Source organism: Stegostoma tigrinum, chromosome 1 (assembly GCF_030684315.1).
Source record: "Stegostoma tigrinum isolate sSteTig4 chromosome 1, sSteTig4.hap1, whole genome shotgun sequence".
In the NCBI taxonomy this organism is placed as follows: domain Eukaryota; kingdom Metazoa; phylum Chordata; class Chondrichthyes; order Orectolobiformes; family Stegostomatidae; genus Stegostoma; species Stegostoma tigrinum.
The window spans coordinates 105,987,495-106,003,415 of NC_081354.1; positions in this window are offsets into that span (position 1 = coordinate 105,987,495).

The following is a 15,921-nucleotide window of genomic DNA, read 5'->3' on the forward strand; positions in this document are numbered from 1 at the left end:
TGGTAACTATTGATAAATAATAGTATCGTTGGTTATTCATGGCGATGAGCTGTTATCAATTAGTCTGCACCAGACCCAAACATGAAATGAGAAAATCTCATGGGAAGTTTTGGAAACTATTAGTCAAAAATACTGATTCTACATTACCACAATAGAACGAATGCTGCATAACACAGGCCATATCTTAAATTATTTATATATAATATGAATATAGTGATAATTCATGAATAATTTGAAAAACATCTGGTTTTCTCCCCAGAGATAATGGGAACTGCAGATGCTGGAGAATCCAAGATAATAAAGTGTGAAGCTGGATGAACACAGCAGGCCAAGCAGCATCTCAGGAGCACAAAAGCTGACGTTTCGGGCCTAGACCCTTCATCTGAGAGGGGGATGGGGTGAGGGTTCTGGAATAAATAGGGAGGGAGGGGGAGGCAGACCGAAGATGGAGAGAAAAGAAGATAGGTGGAGAGGAGAGTGTAGGTGGGGAGGTAGGGAGGGGATAGGTCAGTCCAGGGAAGACGGACAGGTCAAGGAGGTGGGATGAAGTTAGTAGGTAGGAAATGGAGGTGCGGCTTGGGGTGGGAGGAAGGGATGGGTGAGAAGAAGAACAGGTTAGGGAGGCAGAGACAGGCTGGGCTGGTTTTGGGATGCAGTGGGGGGAGGGGAGATTTTGAAGCTGGTGAAGTCCACATAGATACCATTGGGCTGAAGGGTTCCCAAGCGGAATATGAGTTTCTGTTCCTGCAACCTTCGGGTGGCATCATTGTGACACTGCAGGAGGCCCATGATGGACATGTCATCTAAAGAATGGGAGGGGGAGTTGAAATGGTTCGCGACTGGGAGGTGCAGTTGTTTATTGCGAACCGAGCGGAGGTGTTCTGCAAAGCAGTCCCCAAGCCTCCGCTTGGTTTCCCCAATGTAGAGGAAGCCACACCGGGTACAATGGATACAGTATACCACATTGACAGATGTGCAGGTGAACCTCTGCTGAATATGGAAAGTCATCTTGGGGCCTGGGATAGGGGTGAGGGAGAAGGTGTGGGGGCAAGTGTAGCACTTCCTGCGGTTGCAGGGGAAGGTGCCGGGTCTGGTGGGGTTGGAGGGCAGCGTGCAGCAAAAAAGGGAGTCACGGAGAGAGTGGTCTCTCTGGAAAGCAGACAAGGGTGGGGATGGAAAAATGTCTTGGGTGGTGGGGTCGGATTGTAGCTGGCGGAAGTGTCGGAGGATGATGCGTTGTATCCAGAGGTTGGTGGGGTGGTGTGTGAGAACGAGGGGGATCCTCTTTGGGCAGTTGTGGCGGGGGCGGGGTGTGAGGGATGTGTTGCGGGAAATGCGGGAGACGTGGTCAAGGGCGTTCTCGACCACTGTGGGGGGAAAGTTGCGGTCCTTGAAGAACTTGGACATCTGGGATGTGCGGGAGTGGAATGCCTCATCCTGGGAGCAGATGCGGCGGAGGCGGAGGAATTGGGAATAGGGGATGGAATTTTTGCAGGAGGGTGGGTGGGAGGAGGTGTATTCTAGGTAGCTGTGGGAGTCGGTGGGCTTGAAATGGACATTACTTACAAGTTGGTTGCCTGAGATGGAGACTGAGAGGTCCAGGAAGGTGAGGAATGTGTTGGAGATGGCCCAGGTGTACTTGAGGTTGGGGTGGAAGGTGCTGGTGAAGTGGATGAACTGTTCCAGCTCCTCTGGGGAGCAAGAGGCGGTGCCAATACAGTCATCAATATAATGGAGGAAGAGGTGGGGTTTAGGGCCTGTGTAGGTGCGGAAGAGGGACTGTTCCACGTAACCTACAAAGAGGTAGGCATAGCTGGGGCCCATGCGGGTGCCCGTGTCCACCCCCTTTGTCTGTAGGAAGTGGGTGGAATCGAAAGAGAAGTTGTTGAGGGTGAGGACGAGTTCGGCTAGGCCGATGAGGGTGTCGGTGGAGGGGGACTGGTCGGGCCTGCGGGACAGGAAGAAGCTGAGGGCCTTGAGGCCATCTGCATGCGGAATACAGGTGTATAGGGACTGGACGTCCATGGTGAAAATGAGGTGTTGGGGGCCAGGGAATTGGACGTTCTGGAGGAGGTGGAGGGCGTGGGTGGTGTCACGGACGTAGGTAGTCAGTTCCTGGACCAAAGGGGAGAAAATGGAGTCTAGATAGGTGGAGTTGAGTTTGGTGGGGCAGGAACAGGCTGAGACAACGGGTCGACCAGGGCAGGCAGGTTTGTGGATTTTGGGAAGGACTCTCCTCTCCACCTACCTTCTTTTCTCTCCATCTTCGGTCTGCCTCCCTCTCTCTCCCTATTTATTCCAGAACCCTCACCCCATCCCCCTCTCTGATGAAGGATCTAGGCCCGAAACATCAGCTTTTGTGCTCCTCTGATGCTGCTTGGCCTGCTACGTTCATCCAGCTTCACATTTTATTATCTTGGCTTTCTCACCACTCTGGTTAAAGAAATTTCTCTTGAATTGTTTATCCTACCTTTATAAACTTTTAGTTTGGGCTACATGGCAAATGGAGATACCCAAGGTTATTGGGAATCTCACAATATTCTTTTTTCCAGAGAAAAGATCCCTAATCTGCTCTGTATGATTTATATAATAGATTAAAATTAAGTGTCGGCCATTTATCCGTTTGCAGATGTGCTTTGAACATAGATATTTCAGGCACAGGCTGTGTCCTCTAATTCTACTATTCTGGACAAAGTGGAACATCTATCCTGCAGAAGTCATATTAAGAAATTTTCATCACCACATTTCTAGATATATAGAGCATCTTTAGCAATCCCTTTTCATTTCAAACAGAAATTGAAGCACTGGAATTGCACCTCAAAATAAACCTCTGGAACATAATGCCAGGCCCTGTGGAACACTAAAAGTTTTCACAATCAATCCCTTGTTACATTTTTTTCCAATTTTTATTAATACGCAAACTATGACACTAGACTAGCAATTAGCCAAAAGAAAAAGCTTAGTTAACTCAACATCATATTTGAGCAAAATTTTAAATACAAAGATAAAATTAATGAAGAATTAGAAATGCATCATTTAACCAAGAGTGCCCTGCAAGGAGTGATTAAATAAAGGCTGTGCAGTGCATTTAATTTTTCTAATGGTAAGCAGTGAGGTGTCTTTTTAAAAATAAATACGTATTTGATGGAAAAAGAAACGTAACAACAAAGATTTGAAAGCCAAACGATACTGCAGGAATTGAGCAAAATTTAAGTGGCTTGGAACAAATGCCACACATATTGTACATGTGGAAAAATCTGTATCTGGCAAAATTTACTGAAAATATATGTATTTATGAACAGTAAAATGTATATCAAAACCAAAATACAGCAGGTCTCACAAGACTGAAGTAAAACTTGATAAGATTCTGACAAAGGGTCATCAACCTGAAAGATTAACTCTTTTCTCTCTCCATTCGCTGCCTATTCTGGTGAGGATTTCTAGTACATTTCATTTTTAAAAGGAATCCAAAGTCATTCACAAAACTGGTGATTTCCAATAATTCAGGCACCACATTTGTTTTAAAATTCCCCAAATTAAAAGGGTCCTTTCAATTTAAGAAAGTTGTTCATAAGGTAATTTTCAGGTCAATCATTTTTAATTGAAAACTAATACTACTATACCTTAAGTTTTATTCTCTCAATAGACATTTCCTTTTAAAAAAGAGGGTATTCTGAACTGTGGTATCATACTTCAGAGACACAATCTCTATTTAAATATCCAGACAACCTTTAAATCTAGTTTGCAAAGTCCACTGCCATAAATTCAATAGGCCAGTGGACAGCCTATTTGTAAAGTTTCATTTGTCAAGTGTGGCTGCATTTTTATTTTCCTCTATTACACTGTCTGTGGTTTGAGCTATGACAAAAAGAACATCATGCAATGATTGAACTCAACAAATTACTGTACCTTCCCTAGCAGGCCAGTCGACAACAGCAACCAGTAGATGGTAACTTAATAGCATGATTTATTCCAAATCTACAAGCATCAAATTTTTTGAAAGAAAGGGTAAAAAAGTTTAGATTAACACATGGAGGTTCACTGGGCTGTACTGTAACATATTTAAAGTTTAATTTTATTTGGAAAATTTCCTTAGGAGTTCAAATTTTTTTTAGTCTGGCACCATAAATGTTAATGGTGTTGATTTAGTCAGCTGTTTACTGCTTTAAAAAAAGAAAGAAATTATTAATATGCAAAGAATAGCAGGCACAATACATTATTCCCAATAGATTTGATGACATCATTATTCACAATCTTTGGAATTCTCTACCCAGGGGGCAACTGATACTCAGTTACTGAGCATATTCAAAGCGAAGATTAATACATTGGACTCTAACGGAATCCAGGGACTTGAGGATCAGGCAGAAAAGTAAAACTGAGACAAAAGATTAGATATTATCTTATTGACAGGTACAGTAAATGTGACTATTCCCGTATCTCGTGTGCTTGTTTTCCTTCATTATACAATAGATAGACTACAGTGTTGGCCTCTTCCTATTCACATATATTCAATGCTTACATGAGCACCTGGCAGTTGTTTGGCATCAGAGGTACTAATTATTTATTTATTCACTTGCAACATGTGCCAACAAAGCTAACATTTATTGCCCATCCTTAAGGAGGTGATGATGACCTCCTCCTTGAACCCAGCAGTCCTTGTTATATGGGTATACCCATAATGCTGTCGGACAGACACTTCCACGATTCTGACACAACAATGAAGAAACTGCAATGTATTTCTAAGAAATAGCTGTTGTTCAACTAGGGTAGGTACTTGTAATCAACAGCTGCCCCATGCACCTGTCACGGTTATTCATCTGGGTAATGGAGGTCAATGTTTGGATGATGCTGTTAAAACCCCTGATGAATATGGCAGTGGTGTCCCAAAGAGGTGAGAGGACCACTGTTTTGAGATATATAAAAATGTGTTGGACATTAGAATACAGTGTAACATTCCACAATTTGCTATAGAGACATAGCAAGAAACAAATAAAAAACAACAGAATACAAAAAGACTAGTAGAACAAGTAGACACGTGACAGATAAAATTTAATACCGAGGAATCCAAAGTGGTGCATTTTGGCAGAAGGATCAAAAAGTAGTCATCAACAAGGTCCCAGACATAATAAATAAGTGGTTGTATATAGATACAGGGGAGCATGCTGAAACTTAAAAATAAAACCTCTAGCTATGTGGACGGCAAGCGAGACCATGAGAGACCAGGACAGAAAGCCTGAGAGGAGAACAAAGAAGGTGCGAAACACAGAGAGAGAGAGGAGAGAGAGCGAGAGAGAGCGAGAGCAACAGAAGGTGAGCAAAAAAGGCAATATCTCTTCTTTTTGTGACCAGTGGAAGACTGGGACAAAGAAACGAATCAGTTTATCTCCAACAGCAAACAAAGAAAAGATATTCTTTTATCGATGGTAAGACGATGAGAGGACACAAATTCAAGGTTTTAGAAATATGAGGGATGTGAGGAAGAACTTTTTTAATACAGCAAGTGACAGTGGAGTCCGAGCATGCTGTCTTCATGAATGATTGCAAAAGCAAATTAGAAAGACACTTGAGTCCCAGACTATGGAAATAAAGCAGGGAAATGTCACAACTTGAACGGCTCTACAGAGAGCTTGCATAAACCTGATAGAACATAGAATATTACAGCGCAGTACAGGCCCTTCGGCCATCAATGTTGGGCCAACCTGTGAAACCAAGCTGAAGCCCATCTAACCTACACTACTCCATTATCATCCATATGTTTATCCAACGACCAATGAAATGCCCTTAAATTTGCAAGTCTACTACTGTTGCAAGCAGGGCATTCCACACCCTTACTACTCTGAGTGAAAAACCTACTTCTGACATCTGTCCTACATCTATCAACCCTCAATTTAAAGCTATGTCCCCTCGTGCTAGCCATCACATTCCAGGGAAAAAGGCTCTCACTGTCCACCCTATCTAATCCTTTGATCATCTTGTATGTCTCCATTAAGTCACCTCTTAACCTTCTTCTCTCGAACAAAAACAGTCTCAAGTCGCTCAGCCTTTCCTCGTAAGACCTTCCCTCCATACCAGGCAACATCCTGGTAAATCTCCTTTGCACTCCTTCCAATGCTTCCACATCCTTCCTATTATGCATCGATGAGAACTGTACGCAATACTCCAAGTGTGACTGCACCAGAGTTTTGTACAGCTGCAACATGACCTCATGGCTCTGAAACTCAATCCCCCTACCAATAAAACCTAACACACCATACGCCTTCTTAACAACCCTATCAACCTGGGTAGTAGCTTTCAGGGATCTATGCACATGGACACCAAGACCTCTCTGTTCATCCACACTACCAAGAATCTTACCATTAGCCCAGTACTCTGTATTCCTGTTACTCCGTCCAAAGTGATTCACCTCACACTTTTCTGCATTAAACTCCATTTGCCACCTCTCAGCCCAGCTCTACAGCTTATCCATGTCCCTCTGTAACCTGCTACAGCTTCCGCACTATCCACAACTCCACCGACTTTAGTGTCATCCACAAATTTACTAATCCACCCTTCTACGCCCTCATCCAGGTCATTTATAAAAATGACAAACAGCACTGGCCCCAAAACAGATCCTTGCGGTACACCAGTAGTAACTGAACTCCAGGATGAACGTTTCCCATCAACCACCACCCTCTGCCTTTTTACAGCTAGCCAATTTCTGATCTAAGCCTCTAAATCACCCACAATCCCATGTCTCTATTTTTTGCAATAGCCTACCGTGGGGAACCTTATCAAACGCTTTACTGAAATCCATATACACCGCATCAACCACTTTACCCTTATCCACCTGTTTGGTCACCTTCTCAAAGAACTCAATAAGGTTTGTGAGGCACAACCTACTCTTCACATAACTGTGTTGACTATCTCTAATCAAATTATTCCTTTCTAGATGATTAAAAATCCTATCTCATATTATCCTCACCAACATTTCACCCACAGCCGAAATAAGGCTCACTGGTCTATAATTACCAGGGTTGTCTCTACGCCCCTTCTTAAACAAGGAGACAACATTTGCTATCTTCCAGTCTTCTAGACCGAGTCCTGTAGACAATGATGACATAAAGATCAAAGCCAAAGGCTCTGAAACCTCCTCCCTAGCTTCCCAGAGAATCCTAGGATAAATCCCATCCGGCCCAGGGGACTTATCTATTTTCACACTTTCCAGAATTGCTGACATGTCCTCCTTATGAACCTCAATCCCGTCTAGTCCATTAGCCTGTATCTCAGTATTCTCCTCGACAACATTGATTTTATCCCTTGTGAATACTGATGAAAAATATTCATTTAGCACCTCTCCTATCTTTTCGGACTCCGCGCACAACTTCCCACTACTGTCCTTCCTGGCTAACCGGTAACTCTCAAGCGCCCTAACTGAGCCTTCACACCTTGTCTTTACATAAGCCTCCTTCTTCCTCTTGACAAGAGATTCAACTTCTTTAGTAAACCACAGTTCCCTTGCTCAACCACTTCCTCCCTGCCTGACAGGTACATACTTATCAAGGACACACAGTAGCTGTTCCTTGAACAAGCGGTACTTTTCAATTGTACCCAGCCCCTGCAGTTTCCTTTCCCATCCTATGCATCTTAAATCTTGCCTAATCGCCTCATAATTGCCTTTCTCCCAGCTATAACTCTTGCCTGACAGGTATATGCCTATCGTTTTCCATCACTAAAGTAAACATAACCGAATTGTGATCACGATCACCAAATTGCTCACCTACCTCCAAATCTAACACCTGGCCTGGTTCATTACTCAGTACGAAATCCAATGTGGCCTCGCCTCGTGTTGGCCTATCTACATACTGTGTCAGGAAACCCTCCTGCGCACATTGGACAAAGACTGACCCATCTAAAGTACTCTAACTACAGCGTTTCCAGTCAATATTTGGAAAGTTGAAGTCCTCCATAATAACAACCGTGTTACTTTCGTTCATATCCAGAATCATCTTTGCAATCCTTTCCTCTGCATCTCTGGAACTTTTCAGAGGCCTATAGAAAACTCCCAACAGGGTGACCTCTCCTTTCCTGTTTCTAACTCAGCCCACACTACCTCAGTAGGCCAGTCCTCATCAAACATTCTTTCTGCCACCGTAATACTGTCCTTGACTAATGATGCCACACCTCCCCCTCTTTTACCATCTTCCCTGATCTTACTGAAACATCTAAACCCCGGAAACTGCAACAACCATTCCAGTCCCTGCTCTATCCATGTCTCCGAAATGCCACAATATCGGAGTCCCAGGTACCAACCCATGCTGCAAGTTCACCCACCTTATTCCGGATGCTGCTGGTGTCGAAGTAGGCACACTTCAAACCACCTTCCTGCCTGCCAGTAGACTCCTGTGACCTTAAAACCTTATTCATGACTTTACTACTCTCAACCTCCTGTACAATGGAGCTACACTTCAAATTCCCATCCCCCTGCTGAAGTAGTTGAAACCCTCCCGAACAGCATTAGCAAATATCCCCCCAAGGATATTGGTTCCCTCTGGTTCAGGTGTAGACCATCCCGTTTGTAGAGGTCCTACCTACCCCAGAATGAGCCCCAATTATCCAGATATCTGAATCCCTCCCTTCTACACCATCCCTGTAGCCATGTGTTCAACTGCCCTCTCCCCCTATTCCTCACCTCGCTAGCACATGGCACGGGTAACAAACCAGAGATAACAACTCTAAGCTTCCACCCTAGCTACCTGAATTTCTGCCTTACATCCCCATCCTTTTCCTACCCATGTCACTGATGCCTACGTGGACCACAACTTGGGGCTGCTCCTCCTCTCCCTTAAGGATCCTGAAAACACGATCCGAGACATCACGGACCTTGGCACCTGGAAGGCTACACACCAACCGCGAGTCTCTCTCACTCCCACAGAATCTCCTATCTGTCCCCCTAACTATGGAGTCCCCAAATGGATCGGAGGAGCTCCTTCTGTGTTAATTGTAATTTTGTGACTCTAGTATTTGTCAAAAACAGTTATATTTCATTCGATGAAGAGTAGTGTTTTCCAGATTGTTTTATTGTACATTTCGATCAGGTATTAAGAGTGACTTTTCAATAATTCAGAATTACAAAGACTCTATATTTAGATTTTTCATCTTTTGTAGTTTCTAAAACATTTTGGAACATCACATGATGAGCTTCTAGAATTTAAAAACATGGCTTCATAAAGATTTCAATTGTAAGTTCCTAACAAAATCTTGGGAGCAGATCCATCTAAAATATCCATGTGGGCTTTGAGGGCGTAATGACAATGAAGTTGTCCCTAAATCTATCCTCTTTACAGAAATCCCTCATCAAAGGAACCATAGAATCATACATGTAACAGAACAGGAGGAGGACATTAAGCCCATCGTAGCTGCACCAGCTTGTGAAGTGACCATGATCTAGAACCAAACTCCTGCTTTTGTCCCAACCATTGCATGTTATTTTTGACCTGAATAATCACAATGCCCTCTTGCATGCCTACATTGGTTCGAATGAATCATTATTCTTGTAAATCTTTTCAACCTCTCAAAGCTGTCACATTTTACCTAAATTGCACTTGCTTGAAATGGTTACACTTGGCCCTTTGAATCTGGTCTGACTGTTCAATATGATGATGGTTGATCATCTAACTCAGTACTCCTTCACTACTTGCCACCCCATACCCTTTGAACCCTTTAGGCCTAAGAACAGTCTCTGATGCCTTCTTGAAAACATTGACATAAACATTTTTTTAACCCAAACAAGCTTCCACAGGACCATCACTGTCTGGTTGGAGAAATTTCTCCAATCGAAGTCTTTCATTGCTTACTCCTCATCCTTAGATTGTGCCCTTGGCTCTGGACTCACCAATCATCAGGATTATCCTTCTTGAATTTACCCTTTCTAGTCTTGTTAGAATTTGTATGTTTCTTTGGAGTGCCCACCACCCCACTTAATTATTCTAAACTCCAGTGAATACAGCCTTAATTGATCTGGCCTCTCTTCATACATTAGTCTTGCCATCCCAGGAGTAAATACGATAAACCTTTGTTGCACTCCCTTCAAAGCCAAAAAAAATTTCCTCAGAAACCAAAACTGCACAGAATAACCCAAACAGGATCTGATTGAGTTTATCCCAGAAATCTGTGGGAAGCTAAGAAAGTGATTGCTGGCCCCCTTGCTGAGATATTTGTATCATCGATAGCAACAGGTAAGGTGCTGGAAGCCTGAAGGTTGGCTAATGCGGGGCCATTATTTAAGATAGACGGTAAGGAATCACCAAGGAACTGTAGACCAGTGTGCCCGATGTCAGTGGTGGGTGAGTTGTTGACAGGGACTCGGAGACAGAAATTAAATGTATTTGGAAAGGCAAGGACTGATTAGGGATAGTCAACATGGCTTTGTGTGTGGGAAATCATGTCTCACTAACTTGATTGATCATCTTTGTCACTTCAAGAAAACTCAATGAAGGCAAGGTAGTAAATGTTGTCTTTACAGACTCATCAGAAGTCATGCTGCACCAGATTATAGTCCAAAAGGTTTATTTGAAATTACAAGCTTTTGGAGTGCTGTTCGATTGTCAGGAGTCCCTCGTCAGGTCTGATGAAGGAGCAGCCCTCCAAATGCTTGTGATTTCAAATAAATCTGTTGGGCTATAATCTGGTGTAGTATAACTTCTCACTTCATCCACCCCAGTCCAACTATGACACTGCCACATGATGGCTATAATGGACTACAGCAAGGCATTCGACAAGTTCCACATGGTAAACTGGTTAGCAGGGTTACATCACACAGAATCCAGGGGGAGCTCGCCAACTGAAAATAAAATTGGCTTGAAGGTAGCAGGCAGAGGGTGGTGGTGGACTGTTTTTTCAGACTGAACGCCTGTGACCAGTGGTGTGCTGCAAGAATTGGTCAGTGCTGGGTACGCTGCTTTTCGTCATATATGTAAATAACGACTACGTAAATGATCTGAATGTGAATAATGAGTTGGATTAGTACGTTTGCAGATGGTGGTGCAGTTATCTCAGAGTACAAAAGGACCTTGATCAGATGGGCCAATGGGCCAAGGAGTGGCAGATGGAATTTAATTTAGATAAATGTTAGGAGTTGCATTTTGATAAGACAAATCGGGACAGGATATTAATGGTAGGGCCCTGGGGAGTGTTGGCAAGACTTAGGGGTGCAGGTACGTAGCTCCTTAAAAGTGGAGTCACAGGTAAACAGGGTGGTGAAGGCAGAGTTTGGCACACTTACCTTCATTAGACAGTGCATTGAGTATAGGAGTTGGGATGTCATCTTGCAGCTGCACAGGACATTGGTTAGGCCACATTTTCAAGTATTGTTCTCCCTGCAGTTTAAAAGATTTTGCGAAACTTGAAAGGATTCAGAAAAAATGTACATGGATGTTGCTGGGGTTTGCTAGGGAGAAACTTCTTTCCCTGGTGCATCAGAGGCTGGAGGGATGGCCTTACAGAGGTTTATAAAATCATGAGGAGCATGGATAGGGTGAATAGGCAAGGTCTATTTCCCAGGGTAGGAGAATCCAAAAGTGCAGGGCATAGGTTTAAGTTGAGAGGGGAAAGATTTAAAAGGGAACTTGGGGGTAACTTTTTCCCATGCAGAATGCAGTTCATGTATGGAATTAGCTGCTACAGGAAGTGATGGAGGTACAATTATGGCATTTTAAAGGAATCTGAATGGCTACATGAATAGGAAGGGTTGAGAGGGCTAGTCAAAAGCTGACAAATGGGACTAGATCAGTTCAGGATATCTAGTTGGTATGTAAAATTGCAGCAAGATGTAACTGCTCTTGTACTTGAATATTCTCACTGCCAAGGTGGAACGGCAAGTAGTGTTGAGGAAGTGGGGAGGCTGCAAAAGAATTTGGACAGGCACGGAGATTGGGCAAAGAAGTGGCTGATGGAATATAACAGGGGAAAAGTGCGAGGTTATGTACTTTGATAGGAAGAATAGAAGCATAGACTATTTTGTAAACGGGGAAAGGCTTTGGAAATCTGAAGCACAAAGGAACTTGGAAATACTGGTTCAGAATTCTCTTCAGATTAACATGCAGGTTCAGTTGACAGTTAGGAAGGTAAATGCAAGAGAGTGCTAGAACACAAACGCAGGGATGTACTGCTGGAGGCTCGTCCCACCAATTTGGAATATTGAGAGTAGTTCTGGGCCCCATATCTAAGGAAGGATGCGCTGGCATTGGAGGGGTCCATAGGAGGTTTATTAAAAATATCCCAGGAATGAAGGCTTGTTATATGAAAAGCAGTTCAAGACTCTGAGTCTGTACTTGAAATTTAGAAGGACATGGGGGGAGTCTAGTTGAAACTTAACGAATTCTGAGAGGGCAGGATGCAGTGGGTGGAAAAGCTGTTTCCATTGGTAGGAAAGACTAGGACACAAAAGCACAACCCTTTAGAACTGAGATTAGGAGGAATTTGCTCAGACAGAAGGTGGTCATTGCTGCAGACAGCTGTGGGGACAAAATTAATGAGTGTATTTAAGACTGAGATAGATAGGTCGGCAGGGGGAATCAAGGGTTATGGGAAATGGCATAAGGATGGAATTTAGAAACATATCAGCCATGATTAAATGGCTGAACAATGTGGTGGGGCAAATAGCCTAATTCTGCTGCTATGTCTATGGTCTTATGAAGACCAACTTAACTTGCCTTCAAGACCTGCTGCACCTGCATGCTTACTTTCAGGTGTACTAGGACTCTCTGTGATTTACTCCATTCCCTGGATAAAAAGCCCAGGATCCAATTGCCCTTTTTAAGCACATTCCCAACCAGTCCTGCCACTTAAAACGATATATTCCTAGGTTTCTCTACTCCTGCATCGAACTTTATACATTTTATACTGTTTTTCTTCAATCTCACTATCAAAAAATTCATTTCCTATTTCTCTGTATTAAACTTCATCCAGCATGCATTCCATCAACCTATACGTGGTCTCTCAATGTCTATCAGCATCTTTTTTGCTTTTCGTAATACTTACAAATTTAATGTCATCAGCAAGTATTGTAATTGTGCCCTGTACATCCAAAGCAAAGTCATTCATACATAACAATAAAAGCAGTGATCCTAGTATTGACTATTGGAAACATCACTATACACCTTCCTCAATTCTGAAGAATAACTATTCACCACTACTGTGTGCTTCTCACTCAATGTCACTACTGTCCCTTTTATTCAGTGGGCTTCAAATTTGCTTTCAAAATATTATGTGACAATTTTTTAAATGATCTTTTAGAAATCCATGTGCAACACAACTAAATTACCCTCACCACCTTATGTTAACTCATCATAAAATGCAGTCTCAATCAAGTTAATTAAAACTGTTTGTTTTTAAACAAATCTGTGCTGACTTTCCTTAATTAAACAGAGAAAACTCACAAACTTGATGTTGTCGGGATTATCGTAACATCTTTTTCTTAAAAAAAAGGAGTGTTAAATTAGCAATACACCAAGTTCTCTAGGACAATCCCCAAGCACTGAGGATTCAAAGGTGATGGCAGGGACTACCACAGTTTTCAAACCTCCCTTCCTCAACATCCTCAAATGCAGCCCAACTGATCCTGGTGGCTTATTATGCCCAAGTTCAATCAGCCTTTCTAATATCACCCTTCTATCTATTTTGAGACCATCTGGCATCTCAATTATTTCCTCCTTCACTGAGACTATGGCAACGTTCTATAAAACAGTACGATCTCCTATTGTGTTGTAGCTTCATGAAGTCTTCTTACTTAAAAGGAAGAGGATTCGATTTTTGTACCTACCTAAACTTTCCACAAAGACCAGTTTCACCTAAATTCCATACAGACCGGCTGTGTCTTCTACAAATGGCAAAATCACAGAGGGAGAATACAATCTGCAACAAAACAAATTATTCTAATTATTTAGTGTTAAATTGAAAACATACATATTCAATACAGCTGATACATTTGAATGATCAGACAGTAGAAAGGAATGGATTTTCTCCCGTGAGAAAATGAAAATTATTGATTTTTTAAAATATCAACAGGACTCTGGTGTATATTTACAGATCCTTCAGTTCTTCCTCTACTAATAAGGTGGAGGAAGCTAGGGTCAAGTTCAGCTAGAGAGGATTACATGCAGGCAAGGAAGGAGCTCAAAAATGGTCTGAGGAGAGCCAGGAGGGGGCACGAGAAAGGCTTGGCAGAAGGAATCCGGGAAAACACAAAGGCATTTTACACTTACGTGAGGAATAAGAGAATGGTCAAAGAAAGAGTAGGGCCGATCAGGGATAGCATAGGGAACTTGTGTGTGGAGCCTGAGGAGGTAGGGGAAGCCCTAAATGAGTTTTTTGCTTCTGTCTTTACGAAAGAAACGACCTGTGTAGTGAATGAAACCTTTGAAGAGCAGGTGTGCATGCTGGAATGGATAGAGATAGAGGAAGCTGATGTACTGAAAATTTTGTCAAACATTAAGATTGACAAGTCGCCAGGCCCGGATCAGATTTGTCCTCGGCTGCTTTGGGAAGCGAGAAATGCAATTGCTTCGCCACTTGCCAAGATCTTTGCATCCTCGCTCTCCACTGGAGTCGTACCTGAGGACTGGAGAGAGGCAAATGTAATTCCTCTCTTCAAGAAAGGAAATAGGGAAATCCCCGGCAATTATAGACCGTAAGTCTCACGTCTGTCGTCTGCAAGGTGTTAGAAAGGATTCTGAGGGATAAGATTTATGACCATCTGGAAGAGCATGGCTTGATCAAATACAGTCAACACGGCTTTGTGAGGGGTAGGTCATGCCTTACAAACCTTATCGAGTTTTTTGAGGATGTGACTAGTAAGGTTGATGAGGGTCGAGCTGTGGATGTGGTGTATATGGACTTCAGTAAGGCATTTGATAAGGTTCCCCATGGAAGGCTCATTCAGAAGGTCAGGAGGAATGGGATACAGGGGAACTTAGCTGCTTGGATACAGAATTGGCTGGCCAACAGAAGACAGCGAGTGGTAGTAGAAGGAAAATATTCTGCCTGGAAGTCAGTGGTGAGTGGGGTTCCACAGGGCTCTGTCCTTGGGCCTCTACTGTTTGTAATTTTTATTAATGACTTGGACGAGGGAATTGAAGGATGGGTCAGCAAGTTTGCAGACGACACAAAGGTCGGAGGTGTCGTTGACAGTGTAGAGGGCTGTTGTAGGCTGCAGCGGGACATTGACAGGATGCAGAGATGGGCTGAGAGGTGGCAGATGGAGTTCAACCTGGATAAATGCGAGGTGATGCATTTTGGAAGGTCGAATTTGAAAGCTGAGTACAGGATTAAGGATAGGATTCTTGGCAGCGTGGAGGAACAGAGGGATCTTGGTGTGCAGATACATAGATCCCTTAAAATGGCCACCCAAGTGGACAGGGTTGTTAAGAAAGCATATGGTGTTTTGGCTTTCATTAACAGGGGGATTGAGTTTAAGAGTCGTGAGATCTTGTTGCAGCTCTATAAAACTTTGGTTAGACCGCACTTGGAATACTGCGTCCAGTTCTGGGCGCCCTATTATAGGAAAGATGTGGATGCTTTGGAGAGGGTTCAGAGGAGGTTTACCAGGATGCTGCCTGGACTGGAGGGCTTATCTTATGAAGAGAGGTTGACTGAGCTCGGTCTCTTTTCATTGGAGAAAAGGAGGAGGAGAGGGGACCTAATTGAGGTATACAAGATAATGAGAGGCATAGATAGAGTCGATAGCCAGAGACTATTTCCCAGGGCAGAAATGGCTAGCACGAGGGGTCATAGTTTTAAGCTGGTTGGTGGAAAGTATAGAGGGGATGTCAGAGGCAGGTTCTTTACGCAGAGAGTTGTGAGAGCATGGAATGCGTTGCCAGCAGCAGTTGTGGAAGCAAGGTCATTGGGGTCATTTAAGAGACTGCTGGACATGCATATGGTCAC